Below are 26512 nucleotides of genomic sequence, written 5' to 3' on the forward strand. Positions count from 1 at the left end.
GACTTCCGAGGGGTCCTGTAGTTCATCTTTGGGGGGTAATTTCCAGAGACCAGAATGTCTAGACTAGTAGTGTCACAGCAATTCAGTAAGTTACTGTGAAAGAATATACTAAAAGGAACTAATAGCTGTAGTTTCTTGTTTCATTCAAGCAGCTACAGGATATCTCATTTAAGCTGTTGATTTGTAACATATTTGGTCTAAATAAAGGACAAAAAAATGTGATAGATGATTTCATTTTTTCTTCTGATAACAATAACACTAAGACATTCTGGATTTTTTTTCACTTTTATTTCCCCATATGTCACTATTCCCTGCACTACCACATTATCACTGCCAAAGTTAAGGCATCTCATTTGATTGGTTGCTGGGCAAAACATATATGTGTCATGGGTGACATCACAGTATTTTGATCCATGCAGCACACTCCATCTAGTGGCTTGAATAAACATTGTCAACTTGTTCATAGGTTACAATGTTTGCCTATAGGAGTCAAATTTATGCTATCAGAAAGTGTATAACTAAATAATGTGCAGTAAGAAATAGTGATTGAGTGCAATAATTGCCCAGACATTGAATTCTCATCACATTGTTGGACAACAATTGCAAAATATGTAGAATATTAAATATCAAAAGATTTAGAGCATTCCAAAGAAGATAAAACTGAAATGAATAAAGTATTGATGAAGTCATACATAGAATTTTGCATCTAATTCTGATCAACACATTTAAATATGATTTTGAGGTTCTGGAAAAGGATCATGTAGGATTAGCAACCTTGTCACAGCAGTCTTTCTTTCTTCCTGTAATCTACAAATTTTTTAAAACTCAAACCTAGATTTTACTTCATCTTCTTCCCTACTCTCTTCAACTTGGTGGTGTCTTGCACTATGGACGCTTGAAGCCCGACTTTAATCTGGAGCAGGAATCGGCAAGTGAGTTGTCATGCTATGTGCCAAACTCTTCCCATCCCAGCACCCTCAACCTGCATGGCATGGGGCCCATAATCAGCTGCTCTCTCAAAATGGACAGGAAGTAGCATCTCACTGGTAGGCAGGACCGAATCGTTAGGTTACAGAGAGGGAAGTTTAGCTGGCCCCGTGTTCAGGGAGTGGGTGCCTAAGTCAAGATAGGTTCAAACTTTCCTCAGGGGCCCAGGCAAGCCTCACCTCACAAGGATAGATACAGAATAAAGTTCAAAAAATGCAGTGTTTTATCTTCTGGTCCTAGCCCTTCCTCCCATTATCATCATCTGTTGGCAAGGCAAATGAGACAGAAGGGAATTGAGGCTTCTTCTGATGAGTTAGATGATGAAGGATGGGAATAGGCTTGAGTGCAGCATGAACACAAATGTGGATTGATCAGGTCGAATTGACTGCTTTTCTGCTCACTCACCCAGCCCGATGATTTCATTGGGCTCAAAAACATTCTAAGACCTCAATAATAAAGTAATAAATTCCTAGCATTCTAATTGTCAAAATAATTGTGAGTTGATTCAAATGATTTAATTTTAACAATGCCTTGGCATGAGGCTATAATCTGTATAGCCTACTTAGAAAATAAAAAAAAACAAATTTCCTAGCATACTCCCTTGAAACGTAAGACATTTCCAGCATTTTGAGTTATTTTCCTGCAACGTTCATAAAAATGCAATGAACCCACAAAATGGCTGACAGTCCATCTTTCCATCATGTTATAACATTGCTAATAAGATAAAACGTATGAATTCTGTATGGTTTTTATAATTTGAAAGGTGCATTCCTCTTAATGTGATTTGAGGTAAGAGTAGTCTGCCAAATTAAAAATGCTAGCTATTGCTAAATATGTAAGTACCTAAGAAACTCAAGTAAAAGCAAGCGGAACCAGAACACTGTATCTTACTTCACAAGCAGATATCTCACAAGATCTATCACCTAGGCAGAACAACAATCTCGATTTTCCGAGAGGGTCTAATAGAGTCATATCTGGTCTCTTTGTGAAGTTCTGAGCTGTTAAAATATAAGCATTCAAAGAGACAAACAGACTGGTGTTTGCTATTTATTATTATATACCAACAATGGTACCCCAGAGTAGTGTACATGGTTCATACTGTTAATGATCAAAAAAAAAATGTCAGGAGTGTGGCGGCATCAGAGAGATGGGCACCCACCACCACCCACCTCTCCCAACGGTCCACAACCCCACAGTTCCAAAAAGATTTCAGCCCTAGATATTTTCCAGTCAATCCTCAAGGCTGACAGTACATTAAACATCTATCACTATTAATCAACCACATCTGTCATATTTTTACACTTGAGCACCAACCCACTTGTTACAACTTGATTCATTCCAAAGCGTGTAACCTACAAAATCCTGAAACAGAAGCATTTGCTGTGCTGACTGCTTATTTACTTGTTGTCAGATAGGGAGAATCTTTTACCAACCATATTAAAACACAGAAAAAAATATCATTGCATGGCGTTATATCTTGCGTTACATTTCCACAAGATAATTTTGGATAAAGAATGATCTTGTCATTCAAGATCATCAACACTATCAACTTCTTATTATAGCATCTAGTTGCTTTTCAAACATGCCCCGTGTCCCCATCTCGACCAACCTTCATCGGAGCTCATTTCAGTTGATCAACCTCCATGTAAAGAATAAAGTCTTTGGGAATTCTACTCAATGTACACCGCCCCCACCTCCCAACACAACATTGAAATCTAGCTCTCATTATAACTGCCTGCTGCCTCCTTTTCTCAGGCCAATTATCTTTAATGTTCTTGGCTTACCCTCAATAAATTCAATTGAATTTATTTTAAAAGAATCTTGATGGGCTTTCACTTTTGAAAGATACAAAAAGTGGGAAGGAAGTTAGGGAGGGAAGGAGGGAGGATGGGAAGGACAGAGGGAGAGAAGGAATGTAGAAAAAAATACTAAATTGTAGCTTTGGAATTTGTCAGTGATGTGGAAGCAATAACATAACATTTGTATCCTGTACAAGCTTTTACACTCTCTGGATAGTTTTAGATGCTTATTTGGCATTATGCATTCAGTGTGTTCTTATGAACAAGAAAGTTGCTTTTAACAGAACTCTATAATTTGAAAACTACTCCACAGCTGTTATTGAATGGCATCTGTTTAAAATGTACTTCATTCACAGTTATTTGATTTACAAAGGAATTATTGAGGCATTAATCATACCTTTAACAATTGTGATCACTAATATGCACTGCTATTTTTTAACTCAGTCAATTTTTCATTATTTGAAAGGGCTTTGACCTTAATAAATTCTTCTTGGGTCCTCTCATCTATTTCCTTCACTTCCTCTCATGCAGTCATGACAGTTTTTATTTTTCCCAGTCAGATACTCTGCCCACTGAATCTTTGGGCATAATTATCCCAGATTTGCACTAACTCCGTTTGTGGGCAGGAAAAAAAATGTTTTACCTGCTGGCCACAATGGCGGCTTTTCATGCCATATCGTCCCAATCCTGCCACATTAATCATGCATTCCTGGGAAACGCGCCGTTTCGCTGGTGAACTCCGATTAACCCACCCAATGTCACCTTGCCACTTCCTCATCTGGGGAGCCATATTTAAAGTGCAGCTGCATGCACACATCTCAGTGCTTCCAGCCCAGGACCACTGCACAGACGACATGGCCCCGAAAGTCAAGTAGACTGCAGCCCCCTGATTCAGTAACGTGTCCCTGGAACGCAATTTGGACACTGTGGTGGCCCACTGTGATGTCCTCTACCCCTGCTCTACTCACAGGAGGGGCAGCAACATCACCAAACTGGCTTGGGAGATGGTGGCAGCAATGGACACCCAAAGAGGACAGCCACCCAGTGCTGAAAGAGGATGAATGATCTCTTCTGTTTTGCCAGGGTAAGTCACTCTTCTCATCACTCTCAACTCACAAACCCACCACACATCCACAGGGATCTCACTCAGTGCCAGTTCAAGGGACCTCACCATTCACTCTCTCACACACAACTCCATTGCCCTCATCCCCTCAATGGCACCACTCACCACCCACACATGCTAAGCATACTTATCATCTGGCCTGGTTGGCATCCTGCTTACACTCTCTCCATTGTGTTCATGCAGGATAAGCTGGCACACAACAAAAGAGAGAGGTCAAAGGCTGGTGGGGGAATGCCTGAAATAAGGTTCTCAGGGACTTTGAAAATAAAGCCATCCAACTGGCCGGCAAGGATCTGGACCGGTCCTGTGCTGACGGTGAGGTCAGCAGTGCTCTTCCAAGTGAGGATCCAGCAATGCAACATCCATCAGACAACCATGTTGTGAGTGATGTGTCCTGTTTCACAGGCCACTCCACTGCCATGCACCAATTATCTTTCCTTGCTTTCGCAGGCGCATCTGGGAAACTGTCGAGGGCGTCCATGACCCAGGTCCTCGACTCAAGCCCCAAAGACACCTCAGAAGAGGAATCTGCTGAAACCCTCATTGAAGACCCATCACAGCTCTCACCCAACCCTACACCAGCGCAGTGACACACACCTCGGTGGAAGCTAGCTTTAGAATAGTCTTGGGGTCACAATCTGGTGAGCACATCGCACTTTCTGATCCACAGCAGGCGGAGGCAGGGACTTTCCAGATTTCCAGCACTTGGAGGACTGCTGGAGACCAGAAATCTGCTGAGTCTGAGTCAGATGACAATCCTCTGGACTCGGTCGTACCTCAGTTGCTGGAGCTGCAAAGGCAAGCTCGGGAACATCAGAAAGAGAGGTCCACTGCATCCCTCCGATTGCAAGGGATAATGGAGGAGTCTGTCTGCTTTCAGCCTGAGGTGATAGCACCAGCATGCCAATGCACTGAGGTCAATACTGATAGGATGGCAGCCGCCAAGGAGATCTTGGTCTAGGACATCAGTCCTGCACTGCTGCGTGGGCTGATTCCTATCGCAGATGCCATAGTTGGCCTTTAACAATGTCGACACAAGGGGGGGTGCACGCAGCGTGATCTCATTCCAGCTTCCACTTCCCCTCAACGAGTCAACTGGGGCTCTCGGGCACCCATAGGGAGGAGGATCAACAAGTGGACACCCCAAGACCATCCATCCAGGTGATTCCGGGAGTGTATGGCCCATCTGAATCCCCTCTTCCTGTGACCATAGCAAGTCCAGCTCCACAAGCCAAGGAGGGTGCCACACAGCAGGACATTGAAAGCAGGCTTGGGCCCTCAAGGCCTCGGCTTTTCAGAGGACGCCCGCCATGGTCATCACAGACAGGATGTAGCAATTAGCAGGCTGCCTCCACCTCCACTGTGGTTGTCATGGGAGCATCAAGACATAGCGGCAGGGTTAGGAAGATTAAGAAGATATCGCAGAATAGCCTGTGCATTGGTGTTAAACACTTGTACTCCCAAGAATGTCGCCTTGCCTATGGCTCCTTGTTCTGATGAGCCGCGTTCACTCATATGTGAAACCTTGGACACTGCATAAGACAAAGGCAGGTTTCTCAGTCCTGGACCTCTTCCCTGTGTTTTGTGCAACTTTCCCAGCACACTGATGGTGTGCCTTTACTGTCACTGGTCACATCAGTCATACCTGCACCTTGATGGGGCTTATCACTGTTGCTAGAGTGTCCTGGGCTGGCAGCACAGAGTTCCATCATTCTCTCTGTGCGCTCCCAGTACCTTTTAGGTGTGGCTGGCCCCCATCTCATCAGCATCTGTGTCCGGTGAGCGTGGTCCTGAAGGGTTCAGCTCATGAAGGATGCCATAGAATCAGGAGAAGTTAGTTTTCCCACAGCATCCCCATGACTTGAACCTATACACAGAGCACAAGCAAGGTGCCTTTAGCCATACAGGAGTCAGACAGTCACATAAGCTCTGTGAGGATCTATGGACTGTCCCCACCGCATGTCGTCTTCATCCTCCTGGAATGTAGGAACTAACAAATCCATTGCATTTCCATCACAGAGGGAATGTGCGCTGCCATCACCCAGACAGGAGTCAAACATTAACAGATGCAATGTGAGGATCTGTGGTGTCCCCTCACAGCCTGTCATCTTCATCCTCCACTAATCTAGCAGCTATGAGGGCCTCCCATGTATGCCTGCCCTGTCTGGCCAGTGTGATGGCCTCATTAACATCTTCCTTGCCTTCGAGGGCCTCTTCACCCTCATCCCCGCTCCTCCATCTTCCCCTCAGCCAGCTCCTCTCCCCTTTGCAGCACGAGGTTGTGAAGGGCGCAGCAGATGATGATGATGTGTGACACCCTCTGCGGACTGTATTGCAGGGCTCCAATGTTCCAGGCACTGGAACCTCATTTTCAACATTCCGATGGCTTGCTCCACTAAGTTGCGAGTTGCAGCATGAGCCTTGTTGTACGTCCACTCTGCTGCAGTCTAAGGCCGCCACACAAGCGTCATCAGCCACAACCTCTCCGGTTAGCCTTTGTCCCCAAGGAGCCAGCCCCACAGCGTCTGTGGACTTTGGATGACTGCAGGGATCTGAGACCTACTGAGAATGTAGGAGTCATGGAGACTCCTTGGGAACTGTGCTCAGACTTGCAGGATGTGTTTGTGGCATCGTACACCAGCTGCATATTCAGCCTTTCCAATTGCTGTGGTGAACCGTTTGTTGCCACAGAGATCTGAGCGCCACATGAGAGCACTCAGTGGCATCCTGCACCTGTGGAAAACCTGATATCTGGACAAATACCAGCCCTCTTGCTTCCTGGCTTTCCTGATCCCAGGTGAAATGCACAAAGTTGTGTCCCTATGCGACGATGGTGTCGTCTGTGACCTCATGGATACACTTGTGCATGGAGGCTTGTGGTATCCCAAAGATCTCACCCATGGAGCCCTGAAAGGAGCCACTGGCGTAAAAACTGAGCACTACTGTCACTTTCATGGCCACTGACAGTGGATGACCTCCATGTCCCCATGGCGCCAAATCCTGCAGCAGGTGGCAGATGTAACCAGCCAGTTTCCTGGTCATGCACAGTCTTCGGCGATACTGGTTCTCAGTCATCTGCAGGAATGAAAGACAACGTCTATACACCCTGGGTCTAGTTAGGTGCTGACCAGCGACGGCTCGCTGTGGGCTCTTCAGCAATGTGCACAGGAGCCCCAGAGGGGGCTGCTCCTCCCTCTGCACAGCCAGGCACCTCCATCACTCTCATCTCCTTCATCTCAGCTCCCTGGAAGCCACGGGCCATACAGCTAGGTCACGAGGGAACATACTTCTGATGTACTCCTCCTGCAGGATGAAAGAGAGAGATGTATGGGTTAGCTTGGGTGAGTTAAGAACCTTCTTGCATAAGTCTGAAAGCTCCTTAGTGCATCCCAGATAGTGCTGGCCACCACTTGGACGTCCAGAGTTTAGTGTGCTGCATGCCTGCCCAAAACCCCGCCCTCCTCTGCCTCACTCCACCTGACCAATTGATGGCAGTTTTGCTCATTGGACTGCATGCTGTGCTCTCAGCTCAGGTGCAGGCTTCTCCTAACCCACACTGCAAGGCTGCATTGTTAGCTTGAACCAAGGAGGAAACTGGTCCAAACCTGAATGATGACATTGCAAGGGGCTGTGAGCGCTTCCACCAGTGACTGCTCCATGGCCAGCATTCACAAGGAGATTGTACAACTTGCCCAGTTGTCCAATTGTTCTGTGGAACTACTAAAATGCTCATTAGTTTGCAGTCTTTGCCCGAGGGGTGAAAAGCTCTGGAGCATTTGGTGGCACTTTCAGGCCTGTACTTTACTTGAGTGAGCAGGTAAGCTTGAGGCCTGACTCCAGCATGTCAATGTGGCTGCACCTGAACTGTCTCAGCTGTGGAGGAATGGTCACTTTATACAAGGTTTCCCTAATGCATGACCGCTTCTCTATGCTCCCACCTCCGCCCCCGCATGTGCTTGTGTGCTACCATCAACCACAGTGCAGTTTTTTCCTCCTACCAACTCACTCCAACCGCAGTGCAACCCTTGCCCCAGCACCGCACTGTCAGCCAGCCAGAAAGATGCAACTTGCCTGTGTCCTCGCCTAAACGCGCGGCGCCTCAACTTTGAGATTCAACAGGCAACCGTTGCGAGCGCTCTGCAACATTACTGTGCACTCACCTCCGAGTTCTTCTTGAAGTACAGCTTGCCAGGTGCATGCCTTAATAACGCTGTTGTAAAATACGCCGGCATACAATCTTGCCCACATGCTCCGATGATCCAGCATGATGGGATGATTCTGGCGAGCTAGGCTTATGATGATATGCAGTTGTATTGCAATTAAGTTCTTGATGTGACCCTTTAATCACATTTTGATTTGATGTTGGTAAATTTCCTTTGTATTTTGTCTTTTGTTTTTGTAGTTTCCCTTTAAGGGGCTGCTTTTACTTTGTCCCTGATTTTGTTAATTTAATTTAATTGTTTTGACTCATAAGAGATTAATGGGCAGAGTGGACAATTTCAAACATGACATTGTGAAACTGATTTTTGGCCTTCCTGCCATATTGTCCCTTCACACCCATCATGATGACCAACACCAGCAGACACAGGAAATTCCACCCCAAGGATATGCATGCAATGCTGTGAAAAGCTTAATGACCTATACACATGATAAAGGTCAGGGAATGCATCTTCAAATTTCATATCATACCAATTCCTCCACTAGCCTGTGCCACTGCTCAATTTGCCACACTGCCATCACTTACCTACCAACAATCTACATCATACAGGAATCATATAGTAGATTCATATGTTTCACCCCACCCTCAAACTTGTTGCCCTCAAAATCACATTGCACAGCTAGCACATATGGCCAGCTATTCAACCATGACAGGCACATCACTGAAACAGGTTGCACAATACTCACTGAAACAACATCCCTCTTTCTTGCAGGTGATGGTGATGCAGCAGGAACTAATTGGAGGGGGGAGTTCTGCCTGCATGTTCTTTCTCCATGGAGGAGATATGATGCTGGTCACTATGAGAAAGGCCATTACTGAGGATATGGCCAATGGCACAGCTGATTCCATCAAACTTGAGGATCTCCTCATACTCAATCCACCTTCTCAAATCCCACTTCTCCCTCATCCCACAATCTCTTCTGATTTACAAACTGCAGATGGTATAAGCATGCACTTCTTACTTTCCCCATTCTTCTCACCACTGTCCAGACCTTGGTCATCCTCCACAGTTATTGGCTGTGGATACCAATGTTCAAAGGTGCTATTCAGCAATCTGTCCACCAAGAAATTTCTTGGATTGCTGTGACATCTCAGGGGAGGGGCGGTGGCTCCTGAGTGCATGAACCTGCTGTAATCACAGGAAGACCTGCTGCAGAACATGCTTGCAGTATGTTCTGTGGCTTTCTGCTGCTACGAATCTGCCCCTGTAGCTGACAAGGAGATTGCTGCAGTCCTAATCTGTGTGCTTACACTTCTCGCCACCCCTCTCAGGTTCTCTCCTCTTGAATGAACAATGGCCATGGCACTTGGGCACTGCTGGTCTGAAGAATTACCCTGCCAGTTGCTGCTGAAACAGTGTTTATCCCACCCCTCTCTTAGGCCCCTCTCAATTCATCCCCCTGCCAGGACCTCAAAGGCATCAGATCAATGGCTTGCCAACTACTTTTCCTGCATAATAAATGCTATGTCGGTGCTGGACCTTCCTACCTATGAAGGAAAAATACCTGACTTCACAGCTGCTGCGTGCAACAATGACATTAGCTGCTGTCCCAATGCTACCTTTTAAAACATGCTGAGACTCCGATGTCCCCCATGCTCCTATGTCCCCTATGTTCCCATCGTTAAATCCGGAGGTCACAGTCTATTGGAGCCTGAATAGTGTCAACTACCATGACATTGCTTATTTAGAAAATGTGAGTGGCATCCTCACATGAGTTCCTGTCTGCCGCTGGTAAAATGCAAACCCAGTGTGATGGCATCAGTAGTCCGACCCGACACCATCTCCCTGCAATTTTATGGCCTCGCCACTCTCCATTGCCGTCTGTTTTGGAGCTGTAACATCCAGGCTTCTTTTTCCTTTCAGGTAACTCCACAACTGCAACCTGGCCAAGCTGTGGAGGATGATTAAGAAGACAATGATGCTGAAGACGCACTCTCACTTGACTTCACACTTGTAGCTACTAGTTCAGGTACTGGCACTGCACATATCATAGGCGATAGCATAACGACAGGATCTGCATGAGGTGAGATGCTGGGCACAGTTGCACTGTAGCAATGGCAGAGGGCATTCATGGTGCAGATGTTTTGCTGGAAAGGATCAGATGAGGACTTCAATGATTCAGGCTAATAAGTTATTAGATAAACATAACTAAATGCTTGGTGTATTGGGGAGCCTACAAAAAGGCCTGTGGTCAATTTCAAGGAGCCCAGAGGAGTCTAGAACTAGCTTGGCACACAGAGCTTGGAGCTCATCCTTTCCAATGTGGTAGCCACTTCCATCAACACACTTGTGGAACCAATCATAATGCAGCATTTGATGGTAGATATCTCAGTTTCCATTGCAGCATAATCAACTCCCACTAAATATCTGAGAGCTGCAGTGGAAGCTCAGGCTGAAATCATGCAAGTTATTGGCTGTGGATACCAATGATCAAAGGTGCTATCCAGCAACCTGTCCACCAAGAGATTTCTTGGATTGCTGTGACATCCCAGGGGAGGGGCAGTGGATCCTGAGTGCATGAACCTGCTGTAATCACAGGAAGACAGCATTCGTGATTCCATTACTGCCACTCCCTTGTTGTTGTCTGTCAGCCAGCCAGGCCACACTTTGCCACCCATGCCAAAATTGAAGTTGTGCCTTTTAGGCTCAGAACTGCTCAATGTCATCCTCCAAAGCCATCTGCAGTCTCCCCCAATGAAAAGCAGCAGCTTTCCACCAATCATGGTGCAGCCAGTGGGTAGCAATGTATAGGAACATTAGGACAAGCAATGGTCCACAGAAGGCACTAAGAGAATGCACAGAGGAGATTATTTTAAGTTTGCATTCCATAGGGCATTATTTCATTTATAAATTTGAATTGCGTATTTTGTGCTGTTTTTCACTGTTTTTCATTTTGCATTGTGGCAAGAGGGTGAAGGGATGGTCAGTGAGACAGAGAAGATAGGGAGTATGAAATGATTGGTGAATGCGGAATTGAGATTGAGGTCACTGGTATCACACTTGTTCTTCATGTACAGCTGACTCAGAAAGGGGCTGTCTAGATGGGAGCCTATCTTCCCCATCCACCTTCTCCTCTTCCTCATTGTCCTTGTGCTCCTCCTCCTCAGTTGGCACAAGGCACAAGTCAGGAGTGATAGAATACTCTCAGCTTGCCTGGATGAGTACAGCTCCAATAATACTCAAGGAGCTTGACACCATCCAAGACAAATCAGCCCACTTGATAAGCATCCCAATCTACCATCTTAAATATTCACTATCTCCACCAACAGTACACAGTAGCAGCAGTACCATATACAACATGTACTGCAGCAATTCATTGAGCTTCCTCAATGGCATCTTCTAAATCTGCAACTTCACCCACCTTGAAGAACAAAGGCAACAGACATATGGGAACACCACTGCCTGCAAGTGAGCCATCCAAGTCACACATCAACTTGACTTGGAACTGTGTCACTATCGTTTCACTGTGGCTGGGTTCACATCCTGAAATTTTCTCCCTAATAGCACTGTGGGTGTACCAACTCCACAAGTAGCAGTTGAAGAAGGTGGCTCACAATCACTTGTCAAGGGCAATTAGGGATGAACAATAAATGCTGATTTTGCTAGCGTCGCTCACATCCCTTGAAAGAATAAAAGAAAACCCTTGCTGCCCAGTAGGCACCTTTGGTTTGCCTTGGTGACTGAAATATAGTTGGCACATCTGCAGAATGAATGGATTATGGCTGCTGCCAAGATATTAGGCATTGACCTGCATGATTTGCTGCCTGTGGTCACATTCCAGCTTCACATTAATGGAATATGATCCCTTTCCATTCCGATATATGGCAGAGTTGACATGAGGCACAGGCAAAGCAGTGTGCATACAGACAATGGCACCTTGCACCCTGGGGAAGCTTGCAATCTTTCCAAATTTTCATACTTACTCTGCCTGCTTCTCTCTGGCAGAAGAGAATAAAATTAAGTTATCTCTCTTTGAATAGAGAATGTTAGTAACAGGGATCTGCAAACAGTGTTAATATCTCCGGCATCAGCCTGGATGGAGCCAGATTCATAGCCTGTCACCTTCGCAGTCACTGGAAATGCAGTCCCTGCCACGTTCTGAGGTTGGAGATGTGGTTGGAGATTTCAGTGACATCCTCCTGAATGAAGCTGAACTTCAGATATTTGGGAAGATGCTGCCTGAAAACTTTGGGCAGATATGGCCCTCTGCTGAGAGTCCTTCTACCCTCCTCCTTCCCTGCTTGTCCTGTGCTACATGGCCTCTGCTCATTCCTCTAGTCATACTTGATCCCAAATAGAAGGCCTGCCAGTGCATCCAAGTCTGCAAGCAACTGGCTTGCGCAGAAACCTTGAAGTCAAAAAAAATGTGTTTTAGCACCTGTTACACCACTTCCTGGAGCCTTTTGAAACTTGACCCAGCTATGGAAAGCATCAAAAACATGTTAAATGGTAACAACTGGAAGAACTAAATCAGCAACTAGCCTGTTATTAACTGATGATCACTGTAAGATAGTCACCAAGAAATTCAACAGGGAAGTCAGAAAAAAAAGTCTTACCCAAAGAGTGGTGAGAATGTGGGGAACTTGCTGTTATTGAAGTGAATAGTATAGATGCATTTAAAGGGTAGTTAGACAAGCATATGAGGGAGATGGGAACAGAGGGTTACAAAGATAGATTTAGATGAGGAAAGATGAGAGGAGGCTCAAGTGGAGCATGAATACCAACATGAACCTGTGGGGCCAAATGGCCTGTTTTTGTGGTGAAGTCCTATCTTATTTGGCTACTCATAAATTCAGACTCCTGTACAGGGAATACCAATGGAAGTTAAGGTGTGAATTTATTTGTCATGTACTAAGAGAAAATGAGAGAAAGGATCTGAAATAATATAACTGGTGTTCCAGAATAAAGAGAGAGATTAACAATCCAAGATTAGCAGATGAACACCATTATTAGAAAAAAATGCCCTTTTAGAAACAGACTTGTTCCAGCAATCAGAAATCCCAAGCCAGCCATTCAATTGTCTCTAAGCCACAATCCCCCAATTCACTTACAACTGCACTTTCAAAATTCCAACTATCTAGCTGGTGGCTCTCCATTTGCCAAACATTTCTGCAGCTGATGATTTGCTCAACTGCACCATCCCCTCTGCCTTTGATGCCCTAGTCCCCAATAAGACCCTTACTCTCTCTCAACCTGGCCGTTCCCGCTGGTAGGGCCTCATTTCTGATCCTTAAGACCAAGGGATGATGGTCAACTGGTTTAGCCCTCCAATGGTAGATCTGCTTTCATCTGATTAAACTGCTCATTCTTCTAGGATTATCCTGGAATACAAAGGTAACCCCTGACTTCCTTTCTCTGTTGCAAACTGTCCTCTAAGATTGAGACCATCCAATCAGCTGCCTCTGCCACATCCCTTACTTCCACTAGCACATTCAGCCAAACTTCCTCTAAAGTACCCCCTGCCCTAGCTCTAAGCTCGCATCTCTCTCTAATTATTTTTTCATTCTTTCATGAGATTTGAGTGTCGATGGCACAGCCAGCATTTGTTTCCATCCCTTATTGCCCTTGAGAAGGCAGTGTGAGCTGCTTCTTCAAACACTGCAGTCCATATGGTGTAGGTATATGTGGTGTAATTTCTCTCCTATCTCCCCTCTGCCTCTCTGAGCTCTTCTTGCCCCTGAGACACACTTCTTGCTCCCTTGACTCTTTCCCAATAAACTGCTGACCACCGAACTTCCCTCCAATCCCAATGTTAGCTGATATTATTAATGGTTTTCTCTCTTCAGTCATTGTCCTTTTCGCCTTTAAATCTGCCCATCATCACTCTTCTCCTCAAAAAAAGACCCTCGATAACACTATACTTGCAAACTACCATCTATCTCCAACGTCCCTATCTTCTCCAAAGTCCTTGAAAGTTCTGTTGCCTCTCAAATTAGAACCCATCTTTCCTGTAACTCCATATTTGAATCCCTCTAATGTGACTTCGCCCCACCTCTGTTCCAATATGACATATGACTGTGACAAAGATCAACTTTCTATCCTTGTCCTTCTTGACCTGTCTGCAGCCTTCAAAATGGTTGACCAATGCCTCTCCAATGTTATTCTGCTGGGTGGGGCTGCTCTCAATGGTTTCCATTCTTACCTATCTAATTTTATCCAGAGTATCACTTGCAATGGCTTCTTATTCCACCCCCACACCATTACCTCTGGTGCCTCCAAGGATCTATCCTTGGCCCCGAACTATTCTTCATCTACATGCTGCCTCTTGACAGAAGCACACATGTACACTAACAAGATTAAGCTCTACCTCATCACCACCTCTTTCAACTCCTTCACTGTTCCTAAATTATCAGACAGCTTATGCAATATCCAGCGTTGGATGAGCAGAAATTTCTTCCAATTAAATATTGGGAAAATTGAAGCCATTGTTTTTAGTCCCTGCTCCAAACTAGCTACTAACTCCATCCCTCTTCATGGCAACAGTCTGAGACTAAATTAGTCTATCCTCAAAAGTGATGTTATATTTGACCCAGAGAAGTGCTACTGACCACATATTTGCACCATCCTAATACCGACTATTTCCACCAGTGTAACATCACCTCTCCCTCAGCTCACCTTCTGTTAAAACCTTAATTCACGTCTTTTTTTACCTCTCAACTTGACTATTCCTACACACTCCTGGCTGGTCCCCCACATTCACCCCTCAATAAACTTGAGGTTATCCAAAACTCTTCTGCCTTGTCCTAACTTGCACCAAGTCCTGCTCACCAGTAATCTTCTCCAGACTTACAACCCTCTGATTTTATTGCTCTGTCATTGGCAGCTATACTTTCAGTGGACTAGGCCCTAAGCCCTCCCTAAATCCCTTTACCTCTCAACCCCACTTTCCTCTTTTTCTTATAACCTACCTCTTTACCAAGCATTTGATCATCTGACCTAATGTCTCTTAATGTGGTATGATGTCAAATTTTGTTTTATAATGCTCCTCTGAAGCACCTTAGGGCACCTTTTTATGTTAAAAGTGCTATATAAACTTAGGCCATGGTTTCTTTTTTAGATAAGAGTAGGTACTCTCATCTAAAATGTTACTTTCAACCAATGAACAAGATATTTAAAAATAACTTCATGAACTCTGATGTGTTTGTGTAGCTTTCAACTGTTTCTGTGTTTGATATATATTTCTGTGTGTGATATATATTTCCCATCTGACAAGACCTAAGAAATAGGAAATAAAACAGATGCTGGAAATACTCAGTAGGTCAGGCAGCATCTGTGGAGCGGGAAACAAAGTTAATGTCTATGACATCTTTTGGCTATCTCCACCTATCACTGGCCCTCTATCCAGCTCTACTTGTCCCACCCCCTTAAACCAGCTTATAATTCACCTCTTTTCTATTTTTCCTTAGTTCTGTTGAAGAGTCATACAGACTCAAAACTTTAACTGTGTTCCTCTCCGTAGATGCTGTCAGACCTGCTGAGTTTTTCCAGGTGTTTTTATTTTTGTTTTGGATTTCCAGCATCTGCAGTTTTTTGCTTTTATATTAAAGTTTCAGGTCGATGCATTGCTAATATAAACTGTCACAAAGAAAAAGAAATTGTAGATAAGTCAAAATTAGCAGATCAATAATATGGCTGCCAATTTGAGCTCCATTGCACCCACAGTTTGGGTGCTACCTGTGCTCTTTGGGTATCAAAATGGTGTTTGTGCAATACTGCCAGACTTTTGGTTCAGCATGCGCTGAACATTGCCTTGGTGAGGACATTAGTACGAGCATTAGCAGAGGACAACGGTTCTATGCCACCAACAAATTGCGACATTGGTCAGCATGCAATGCTGATTTAAAGAGAGTGCTGTCATTTTGGATGCTGCCTCTCTAGTTAACATCCTCTCTCAAATGCACAGAACTGCACTTAGCAGCACGATTGACCTCTTCCCTTCATCAGCAGCAATGCTATTCAAATGAATCATCAACAACTTGCAAGTCATTCGCGAATTAATCTCTACTGGCTCTCTTTGATCTGTGGAAGTGCTTGGTAATTTGAAAAGTTGTTTAAAGTTGTTGAAATCAACAGAGAGTTTTGCTGCGCATGGAAAAAAGCATGCAAGGGCTCTGGGCAGTTCAACTGCTCCCAGTCATGGGTTTCTGTAGTTACCATTGCCCGGAGCTGCAGCGTTACAGGGAAATGGAGCAGAAACAACACAGAGGAGTACAAACTGTTTGCAGAGGCAGAAGGAGAAGGGCCCTCAGCAGGTCTTATCCAATTAGGGTCTTCCAGGAGTATTTCTCTTACCTCCCCCTCAGCCAAGAGCTGTGTGTGTGTGTGTGTGTGTGTGTGTGTGCGCGTCAAATGCATTTTACAAAGGAGGTGCTCACAGAACTCTGCCACCTTGTTTAACTAGATCTGCAGTTTCAGAGCTGGTTAAGAGCAGCACTGCCAATGACTTTGAAGGTGGTCATGGTGCTGAAATTCCTCCCATCAGGATCTCTCCAGGCTGGAGCTGGTGATGTTTTATAACATCTCCCAGTTGGCCGTCCATTGCTGCATCCGAAAGGGGAGAGACTTTCTTTTTGACAAGAAAGGGGAGTTTGTTGTCTTCTCTCTTTGCTTTGCTGGAATAGTGGGCTTCCCCATGGTGCAGGGGGCCAACAACAGCACATAGGTGACTTTGCAGGTGCCACATCTAAATGTTGAGATACACCACAACCGCAAAGGTTATCACTCACTGAATGTGCTGTTTGTGTGTGAATGTGTCCGACATATCGTGGAGGTAAACACCTGTGATCCTGACAGCAGTCATGATGCTTTCATTCTGCGACAAATTGCTGTTCCCTCAGTCTTTCAGCTATCATGAGAGGGTTGCTGTTGGCGACAGCAGTGATCTGCTTTACTCTTGGCTCCCAACTCTCCTTCGCAGTCCAGCCAGAAGTGACTAGCATGCGTAAAGTGAGAGTCATGCTGCCAGGTGAAAGATCATAGAGCAGACCACTGGATGGATTCCACTGCCTGGATCGCTCTGGAAGAGGGTTACAGTACTTGCTAGAATATGTGACCTGATTCATGGCCTGTGGCCTGTTATATCCTCCACAACATGGTCATCCTGATGGGGCAGCACTGTAATCAAGAATAGAGTCAGCAACTCAAGAACCAGAGGAGGAGAAGGGAGATGAGGTGAAGCAGGAGGAAGAGGGGTGGAGAGGCAGCCGGCATATCTCTATTCCAGTCAGATTCTTTGTGATTGCTTCATTTGACTATAGTTCCCGTGAACACAGCCCCAAATCCCCATTATATGATCATTCCATACCTTATCATCCCTCTGGTATTGACCATTACTGTGTCTTCTTGTTCATTATGCTGAAATAAAAGCCAGCACTAAAAAAAGCATTCTATAACAACTTTATTCAACAAACAACCCCACACCCCATACAAAAGTTAATTGATTACCTTTGTGCACTTCCTAATTGCCTGTTTTGAAGGTGCCTTTGCCTGTACCAGTGTGCCTATTTGCAGTGTTACCCCAGTGGCTACCACTTGGCTGGTGGATGGTTGCTGACATACACTGAGACTGCAGATGGCCGTGCAGTGAGACCTCAGCAGCTGTAGGCCTAAAACGCCTGGTTTCAGACTGCACCAATTTGGCATGAGTGGCAGCTGTCTGAACTGCCTAGTTGGCCAACAGGCAACAGAAGGGGCAGTAATGGAGCAGCAGTGAGAGGACAAACAGTCATCCTGCGAGATCTCAGCAGGTTTGTGCTCCACAGGGCAGAATCCACTCACTTGGGCTGCATATGTCAGCAATCTTAGTAATCTGCTGGAGGACAGATCGCTGGACTGCTGTGAGACCCTGCAAGACATTTTGAGCACTGGTATCTGCAGCCATGATGGAGCACTCCAAGCCTGCATGGCAACAAGCTGAGATTTCATGACCTCAGTCTCAGCTTCCACAACTGCACTCAGATGTTGTGTGGCTTTTGCATGTGCTGCAATGGAAACTGAGACATTGGCTGTCAGGTACTGCAGGTGATGGGGGGAAATGGAAGAAAATGTTACAAATAGGTAGTTTACAAGATCATTATATTTTGGGACTCTCTTTACTTTAGGGTAAAATGGAGGAATGAAGGTGGTCATGTGTCTGGTTCTGAATTCTGCCCAACAACAAGCTTGGGTGGCTTGGTTATTTGAGGTTCAAGGAGGCTCAGGTTGTTTTACTGCAAGGGATGTGCAAGACATTCACACATGGAAACAATGACCAGTGAAGCTGTGCTGACAGTGAATATTATGTTAGTCTCCAAGTCACAGGGATATGTGAGGATTGTCAAGTTTTCTAAATGGTTATACTTTATACAGTCTATATAATTCTAATATACAATGGAGTTGGGGGTCTAGAGGATAGCTAATTAGCATTTCTACCTGAATTCAAGACCCATGTGATTCACGTTGCATGGAGATGGGCTTTGAGGGGGAAGAGTCCATAGTAAACCATTGTAGTATCAGGTTGTAGGGTTTTTCTTAAGACATCCCTGAACCTCACAGACAGGTCAGTCTGCAAGAATCTGAGAGTGTCAGTAGAGAGATAGAGGCAGCCAACCTCTATTGTTCACCATGCAGAACACAAATGGGAGCTCGTGCTCAGATTGAAGAGATCAAGTTCATGAGGCTTTAAACAGAACTGGAAGATTTGCCTGGATTTGGCTAGAGGATAGAATCTCCAAGGTAACCTTCACCATGAAAGTTAATTGGGAGATTAGATGTTATCTGTCTGGAAAAGAAAAAAAGGAAGCAAGTCATCTGGAGCTGAGAATAGCTTTGGCCTGGTTCCTGGAGAATGAAATGTCCACTTAAGGGACAAAGTATAACCATGGAGGGGAAATTTCAGTTTTTTTAGACGTTAAACGGGAACTTTTTTCTGTAGTTTGGAGTATAAATTACCTCTGCATAGTGTTTAGATAAAATTGCTTTTACTTTGTCTATAGAATTTGAAATATTGTTTGACCTTTTCAGTCAGTTATTGGAATTCAAATACCTTTTTAAAATGTTATCGGTCTCTATGGGGATTGTAACACAGGAGGTGCATGCTTACAGTATCTGCAGCTTGGGAATCAGAATTGATTGTGGGATAAATGGAAGTGGGATATGAGAGTGTGGATTAGGTGGGAACTTTCAGTCCTGTTGCTCGTCACAGCCTCAGTTGGGGCTGCATCAATAGTGGCCAGCACCGTCTCCTCCATGGGCGTCAGCACATGCCGCCGTGCATGTCTTCCACTGGTTAGCTTCTGCAGCTGCCAATTATGGGCCACCTTGTCCTGCTCGGGAGAAGGAAGTGTGCCAGTGAGTGTGGTGAAATGTGTTTTGGGTGATGTTCCTGCCACAGTTGAATTAGTTGGCAGTGTGTGCAAGCTGTGAGAGGAGTGTGTGAGACTTGCAAAAGTGCTAATGTCTGAGGGTGAGAGGACACACTGAATGGTGGTTAAGAGAAATGCTTGACAGAGATCCTCAGTAGTTTTATGAAAGGGGAGTGATGAACAAAGCAGTGTGTGAGGCTAGTGGTTCATTTGTAAGGATATAGCATGTGAAGATGCTTGATCACTGATGTGAAGATATTACGTTTTTTTGCAGCACCGCATCCAGGTACTTGGAGCTAACTGCTAGCATTGAATGTGAAAGCTATTGACTCCCACTGCCTTCATACTGTTTGTCTGGAGGGCCTCCTCTCCTCCTGAGAGAAGAACCAAGGGGCACAATCTCTGGCCTGCTGCACCATTTCTATTCGTCTTCCTGCTCAGAGATACTTCGTGAATCAACCCTAGAAATTGCTGTAGCCAGAATGCATCTTGCCCCAATGCAAGCTGACTTTAAATAGTGGTGCCAGCCTTGCACGAATTTTGGCCCCCTGTGCAGCTACTCAGAAGTGTATCTTGCAGTGTGCCATTATCAGTTAAATTAAGAGGCAGAAGTTTGCATGCTGCCTGCATTGCTATGAACAGGCATGGGTTAATTATGCGTTGTGATTACTGTGCCCGATTATCAGCCAAATCCAATTTTCCCCCTCTAAATCACAATATTAGTTTAAATATATAAATATAATAGGTGGCAGAATTATCAAGTAAAGCCTTCCTGATTTAAACAAATCCAGATGGGGTCATTATCCTATTAAGGTATAACTGGATGTTAACCAATTGATTTATTCCTGCATTTAAAGTTGCATAGAAAAGTTCAATGTAGCACCATAGAGTATAACTAAGGTGACTATTTTTTATTATATATTTTCTGATAACTTTAAAAAAAAATTGAACTTCTGTTTTCTATCTCATAGTATAATTGATTTTAATACACTGAACATTACCAGAAGTTTGCTTTCAATAATAGAATATAATCTACATTACAAAAAATTCCAAATCAAAGTGTGGATAACCAATAATATCATGAGAAATCAGGAACACTAAATAAACATAGGGGATGGGCCATTTCCCCCATCTTAGCTCATCCATCCAGTGTCCGCATCATGTCACCTACCTGGACTCCTAAGGAGTATAAATTTTTCATCTCCACTGCAGCACCCTGAAGATCATTTCAAGTGTTCTCCCTGACATCAATCTTAAGGGTCTCTAGTGCAGTGTTCAAAGCTGGACATAATACTTAACGTGACCCAATTACTGTTATGTTTAAAAACCTCCAATTTATATATTTATTTAAATAAATCAGCATTCTATTCTTTTGGTTATTGCTGTTCCAAAGTCTATTTTGTGTCTTTCAATCCTTTCAACTTCACTTTCAGTCAATGCACAGACATCATTCATCCACATATGGCATCCATTTTCTTTTCAATTGCAGTGCGTCACCCTTGTCTGTATTTGATTTCATCTACCACTGTTCTACAGGTTTTATTTAGCACCTTTTGTAGGTCCCTGCTGCTTTCTCAGACCTGACTTGCCCTCTAGTTTACTATCATTTGCCAATCTAACCAATTTGTATTGAGTTACTGAATCCAAGGAATTGATGTAGATTAAAAACAGTTGGGATCCCAACCTCAACCCCAATCCCTGGGGTACTCCATGCTGTAATTCCTCTAAAAGCTTCTTTTTGCTCAGCCAATTTCTTATCTTCTTCCATGTTTTATTTTGCATTTCCATTGCTTTCAGCTTCTGGAGCAACATTTCAATGGGGACATTATTGAAAGTTTTGGTCTTAAAAAGCTTTTCATTGCTGAAGTCATTTGTTCTTTCTTTATCCACACACAATTTAATCATGTTCTTTCTTTAGCAAAATTAAGGTGTTACTGTTAATGACCACAGTGAAACATTGATCTATTGTCTCATAGGCACATTTTGAACTGCTGCCTACTGATGGAAACTGCTTGTGGTTAATCTAGTACACCACTAAGTGTTATACTTATCACTATGCACATATGGAAAGCAGATCTATTTATAATGTCAAATGCAATGTAGAGTTAGACACTTAATAACTTAGCTGAATTATCACAATAGTAAGATTTAGCTAACATTCACAAAGAAAAGACTGATCTTTCCTACAAGTTCAAAACTAAATTACCTTGTGCTTACCATTGTAAAGGTCATCAAAAAATATTACAAAGGTGCCATTATCTGCGCTCTTCCCCCATGCTTTATTGTGTTTAGCATTTAACATTTTAATCCTTGGTATGAACACAATCGTTACCTTATCAAATCCTATACAGTTCACAGACATGCAAGTGGAAATTTTAACTCCCTGGCAAGAATGTGGTCTAGCAAGCAGCTGGCCCAGGAGCAGCAACAGCTGATTTTAATGAACAGCCCTCAATAAAAACCATAAGAAATAAAATACTGCTGGACAACTTCCCACCCAATACGGGATAGAAGTTGGCGGGAAGTGGCTGAAAGTCAGGCGTTCCAAAGAGTATCTGCTGTGCCAAAGTGCTGGGATGGTGAGGGAGCAGGGGCCTTGGGACCAACAGTGGTTCATGGGGGGAAGAAGTCTGGAGCAGAGAAGACCTACCCTTGCCTTGTGGGGTCTGCGGGAACACCACTGTTCTGCCTGGTCCCACAAAGGAAAGTTTAAGCTTATTTAGAAACGTTAGTCTGCAGACCTGGTTGTAGCTGCTGGGGAGGCCACTTTGGGTTCCCCACTCTCTTCTTGGCTGAGGTAGTGTTGGGATCCTATTAAAATCAGACAGAACAGGAATAGAGTGGATATTCATGTTTTCAACTCTGGAGAACCTGAATATTAAATATTTTCTGAGAAGGGTAATTGGAGTTTCTCCAGATGTGTAGAGGGATGCAAATGATCCACTATTATCTAGTAGCAAGACTTACTGCCAGTGTTTTGCAACCTGCACCACAATCTACAGCTAAATGTCTTAAATTGTCAAGGTAAAAAGGCAAGGAAAAAGGCACAGAGTGCCCTTTAGAATAAGACCATAAGACATAGGAGCAGAAATTAGGCCATTCGGCCCATCGAGTCTGCTCCGCCATTCAATCATGGCTGATAAGTTTCTCAACCCCATTCTCCCGCCTTCTCCCCATAACCTTTGATCCCCTTACCAATCAAGAACCTATCTATCTCAATCTTAAATACACTCAATGACCTGGCCTCCACAGCCTTCTGTGGCAATGAATTCCATAGATTCACCATTCTTTGGCTAAAGAAGTTTCTCATCTCTGTTCTAAAAGCTCTTCCCTTTACTCTGAGGCTGTGCCCTCGGGTCCTAGTCTCTCCTACTAATGGAAAACTGTTCCCCACGTCCACTCTATCCAGGCCTTTCAGTATTCTGTAATTTTCAATCAGATCCCCTCTCATCCTTCTAAACTCCATCGAGTATAGACCTAGAGTCCTCAAACGTTCCTCATATGTTAAGCCTTTCATTCCTGGGATCATTCTCATGAACCTCCTCTGGACCCTCTCCAGAGCCGGCACATCCTTCCCGAGATACGGGGCCCAAAATTGCTCACAATATTCTAAATGTGGTCTGACCAGAGCCTTATAAAGCCTCAGCAGCACATCCCTGCTTCTATATTCTAGTCCTCTCGAAGTAAATGCCAACATTGCATTTGCCTTCCTAACTACTGACTCAACCTGCAAGTTAACCTTAAGAGAATCCTGGACTAGGACTCCCAAGTCCCTTTGCACTCCAGATTTCTGAATTCTCTCCCCATTTAGAAAATAGTCTATGCCTCTATTCTTCCTACCAAAGTGCATGACCTCACACTTCCCCACGTTGTATTCCATCTGTCACTTCTTTGCCCATTCTCCTAACCTGTCTAAATCCTTCTGCAGCCTCCCCGCCTCCTCAATACTACATGTTCCTCCACCTATCTTTGTATCATCTGCAAACTTAGCCAGGATGCCCTCAGTTCCTTCATCTAGATCATTAATGTATAAAGTGAAAAGTTGTGGTCCCAACACTGACCCCAGTGGAACTCCACTAGTCACCGGTCTGAGAAGGACCCCCTTATCCCCACTCTCTGCCTCCTGCCAGACAGCCAATCTTCTATCCATGCTAGTACCTTGCCTCTAACACCATGGGCTCTTATCTTACTGAGCAGCCTCCTGTGCGGCACCTTGTCAAGGCCCTTCTGGAAATCCAAGTAGATAACATCCATTGGCTCTCCTTTGTCTAACCTGCTTGTTATCTCCTCAAAGAATTCTAACAGTTTTGTTCTCTAGTGGGCTCCACCACAAGCTGCTCCAAAAAGCCATCTCGTAGACATTCCACAAATTCCTTTTCTTGGGATCCACTACCAACCTGATTTTCCCAGTCTACCTGCATATTGAAATCCCCCATGATCACTGTAACCTTGCCTTTCTTACACATCTTTTCTATCTCCTGTTGTATCTTGTGCCCCACATCCTGACTACTGTTCGGAGGCCTGTACATAACTCCCATTTTAGTTTTTTTACCATTGCGGTTCCTCAACTCTACCCACACAGATTCTACATCATCTGACCTTACATCATTTCTTGCTATCAATTTAGATTTCATTTCTTACTAACTAAGCAACCCCAACCCCTCTGCCAACCTGCCTGTCTTTTCGATAGGATGTATATCCTTGGATATTTAGCTCCCTGATCCCCTTGCAGCCATGTCTCTGTAATGCCCACCACATTATACCTGCCAATTTCAATCTGTGCCACAAGCTCATTTACCTTATTTCGTATACTGTGTGCATTCAGATACAACACCTTCAGTCCTGTATTTCCCGTCCCCTTTCTCATTGTCATCCCTTTATCTGATATGCTTGAAGTTAGATTCCTAGCCCTTTCCAAACACTCTGTCCTATTTTGTGTTCTGGAGAATTTAATAGCCTCTCCTGGGCTCTCCTTTCTTTTCAGTTTTTTCATAATTTTCCATGAAGTTGAATCCACCCCCCCCCCCCACACGCTAACCTGCTGCTTTCTTTCCCATTAGTCATACTTCTTGGAGTTGAACCTTCCCTCCCACCCCACACCCCCCACACCCCCACCACTTTCTAGTTTAAAGTCCTGTTGACCACCCTATTTACCCTTTTCGCTAGAACATCGGTCCAGATCGGTTCAGGTGGAGACCGTCCCAATGGTACAGATCCCTCCTGTTCCAATACTGATGCCAGTGCCCCACGAAACGGAACCCCTCTTTCCTGCACCACTCCTTTAGCCACGTGTTTACTTCCCGTATTCTCACGTCCCTATGCCAATTTGCACGTGGCTTGGGTAGTAATCCGGTGATTATAACCCTTGTTCTTTAATATAGTTCCTAGTTCCTAATAATCCCCAAATAGGTCCTCTTTCCTAGTCTTACCTATGTTATTTGTCCTGACATGGACCACAACAGCTGGATCCTCCCCCTCCCTCTCCAATATCCTTTCAAGCCAGTCAGAGATGTCCCTCACCCTGGCACCGGGCAGGCAACATACCATGCAGGACTCTCGATCCTGCTTACAAAGGAAGCTATCAATTCCCCTAATTATAGAATCCCCTACAACTATCACTTGACTTTTTGCTCCCCCCTCTTGAATGGCCTCCTGTGCCACGGTGCAGTGGTCAGCTGGCTCATCCTCCCAACAGCCCTCTTCCTCATCCACACAGGGAGTAAGTACCTCGTACCTGTTGGACAAGGTCAAGAGCTGAGGCTCCTCTGTTCCTGAACACAGGATCCCTCAATCTGCCTCACTTGCAGTCACACCCTGCTGACCCTGACCACTGACCAGACTTGAGGTACTTTATCTACCGGGTGTGACCGCCTCCTGATTCAAAGCATCCAGGTAACCCTCCCCCTCCTGGATGTGCTGCAGCGTCCGGATCTCTGACTCCAGCTCATCAGTTCTGAGCTGGAGTTCCTCCAGCAACCAACACTTGCTGCAGATGTGGTCACTGTGGCTCGCAATGGGATCTGCCAGCTCCCACATCATACAGCTGCAGCACATCACCTGCCCAGCCATCTCTACTTAGATAATTAATTTATTAATTAGCTTTGCAGTGTTTTTTTTTCAAATTCGGTGTAGATTTCCTACCAACCAATCAGGTCACAGCTTTCCTGTGACATCACTTTTTCAGTTTTGGCTTCAGTTACTCTGTGCCCTGAGGTCACCGCTCCAGTGCTTCTCCCTCCGAGTCTGCTCCCTAGAGACAAGGCTGTGAATCCCCAAGGTAAGCTAGATTTATACTCACCGCTCCAATGCTCCTCCCTCCGAGTCTGCTCCCAGGATTTACTCACCAATCAGCTGCTTTTTCTTTAAAATCCACTTTCAGAACAGTGTCCCTCGCAGGTCTGGTGCACTCCTGAAGGACCTGCCTCTTCCTCTCTTTTTTTTAGGATTTTTAAAATGAAGTTGAATTCACAGTATGTGGGTTATTAAATGAATTAAAGATTGAGTTAAGTTAAAAGAATGAGTCTAGATGGTGTAATCTCAAATATATACATACTGTAAATTGAATCTGTATTTCCATTGTGCAATTAATGGAACAATGAAAGCTGAATAATAATGTAACTCACTGCCTTAATGCATTGATTCTGTATAATTATTTCAATTTGGGGAGAAATGCATTCACATAGTACCACTTCTAAGTAGTAAGTAGGTAACATTAATGGTAACTAGGGGAAAAAAAAGGGGGAAGAAATTAATTTGAGTGGCCCCCTATTTGCCCCAGTGAATCAACGTAAGTCTGTGTTGCATTGTGACATGAACAAAATCCTCCCCCTTTCTTTTTCCCCTGGTCACTGCTAATGTTACCTCCTTGCTTTATTTTGTAGTTGACTATATGAATAAAGTAAATTAACGTGCATGCGCTATGAAATAGGAAGCCAGATGTCATAGCATGAGTTCCAATTACGAATAATCATCCTGTGCCAGACTCCTCAGAAAACACAGTAGGCACATTGTGTGAGGTGAAAGCTGAGCCTCAGAAAACTG

The sequence above is a fragment of the Carcharodon carcharias genome, chromosome 3 (genome assembly GCF_017639515.1).
Source record: "Carcharodon carcharias isolate sCarCar2 chromosome 3, sCarCar2.pri, whole genome shotgun sequence".
Lineage (NCBI taxonomy): Eukaryota > Metazoa > Chordata > Chondrichthyes > Lamniformes > Lamnidae > Carcharodon > Carcharodon carcharias.